Source organism: Carlito syrichta, unplaced genomic scaffold (genome assembly GCF_000164805.1).
Source record: "Carlito syrichta isolate Samal-C Ts95f unplaced genomic scaffold, Tarsius_syrichta-2.0.1 Scaffold304709, whole genome shotgun sequence".
Taxonomy (NCBI): domain Eukaryota; kingdom Metazoa; phylum Chordata; class Mammalia; order Primates; family Tarsiidae; genus Carlito; species Carlito syrichta.
The window spans coordinates 17,553-19,620 of NW_007248805.1; positions in this window are offsets into that span (position 1 = coordinate 17,553).

Here is a 2,068-nt window from a genome sequence, read left to right on the forward strand (position 1 = left end):
AGGTTGAGGTTCACAGAGGCCAAGTCTCTTGCTTGTAAGAAGCACCTGGGGGCAACCTCTTTCAGGTCCCCACCCGCTGTGGGCGCTTTTCTGTCTTCTTAGTAATCCTACTTTCAACAACAAAAACAGCAACTGGCATAGCTGTCTGCATAGGAAGTTTCCCAATTGGATCTGAAGCTGAGGGTTGATCACGGCGACCACGGCCTAGTAAAACCACAGGTCCTGGGACACAGTTTGTCCATCGTCAGGACTGACCCCAGCCGGGAGACTCCCAGGTCCTCCTTGCCCTATTGCTAGCCTGAGGTCACCACTCCCTCCATGCACAATGGCTCTCAGTCCCTCCCCCGGCCAGTCCCCACCCACCCCCTCAAGCCCATGGCCAGGAGCAGCAGCTGTGAGCCCTCCTAGGAGGGAAAAGGCCTCCAACCCATTCGCAGACAGCCACCGTTCAATTCCTCGTGAGCCCCGTACCCCTCCACCACCCCGACCTAGATCAGGCCGATGATGGCCGGGGGGCCCTAGGGAGCCAGGCGGGGCTGGGTGCCCATGGGTGATGTGGGGTACCTTCCTGCCGGGAGGCGGCAGGACCGCTGGCCCCCTGGACCACTCACTGGACCAGCTCTGGGCCTCATGGATTCTCTGGGCCTTCTACACCAGCAAGTGTGGAACTGCCACAAAGCAACACACTCGCAGAGGTTGTGCAGCCTCAGGGTGGCCACGCCTCTCACAGCCTCAGTTTTCTCATGGGTAGAACCATCCCCGGAAAGCCAGTGGCCTAAATTTCCATCGTCATCACTACCCTAGATGAAGTAACTGTGACTGTTATCCCATTGTATAGGCAGAGACCTGCAGCACAGAGAGGGTCTATCTTTCCCAAGGCCACACAGCACACAAATAGCAGAGCAGAGTTAGAACCCAGTCTCTGAAGCTCTTGAACTATGGAGGAGCCTAGGTCACAGTCCCAGAGTTGCACAGGCTGCGGGGACCTTTACTCCTTGCTACAGAAATGGCTCAAGCCCAGGGGACTGTCCTTTCCTGACGCACAGGCACTGGTGACACAAGCAGCAATGAGGTCACAGCTCTCCTAAGAACACGAAGACCCCAAATACCAGCAGGGCTCTCACCCACTGAGCACCATGGTGGGTGGTTGCCCAGGGGCAGTGACCAAAGTGGGGTGGACAGGTCAGCTTCGATAATCTGCCAGGTGGACTTTTTTTTTTGAACTTTTTTTTTTTGAATCAGGGTCTTACTCTGTCACACAGGCTGGAGTGCAGTGGCACAATCACACCTCACCACAGCCTCGACCCCCTGTGTTCAGACAATTCTCCTGCCTCAGTCTCCCGAGTAGCAGGGACTACAGGTGCATGTCACTACACCTGGCTACTTTTTTATTTTTTTGGTAGAGATGAGGTCTCATCAAGTTGCCTAGGCTGGTCTTGAACTCCTGGGCTCAAGCTGTCCTCCCACCTTGGCTTCCTAAAGTGCTGAGATGACAGGTGTGAGCCACTGTGCCCAGCCTGCCAGGTGGACATTCAACTTTCCACTGCTGCAGAGCAGTTCATGGGTCAGGGTGGGACATGGACCAAGGGGATCCCCTGCCCAAGACTGGGCCACCATGGCCTCTGACTTTCATCTTGCCCCCTGCCCACGTCCAGGTCAAGGCTCCGTCTCGGTAAGTGATCTTGGATGGCATCTCTAGAAACAAAGCAGCACTTAGGCCTGAGCAGGTGGGAAATGGAGTCGCTAGGATCTGAGACATGTCTTCTAAATAATATCCAGTCCATTACTTTCTGTCTGCCTCCACAACCTCCACACTGGTCTACCATCTTTTTTTTTTTGAGTTGGAGTCTCACTCTGTTGCCGAGACTGGTGTGCAGTGTCACAATCATGGCTCACTGCAGACTCCAACTCCTGGGCTCAAGTGGTCCTCCTCCATCAGCCTCCCTAGTAGCTGGGACTATGAGTGTGCACCACCACACCCAGCTAACAATTTTAATTTTTTTGTAGAGACAAGGCCTTGCAATATTGCCTAGGCTGGTCTTGAACTCCTGGCCTCAAGTAATCTTCC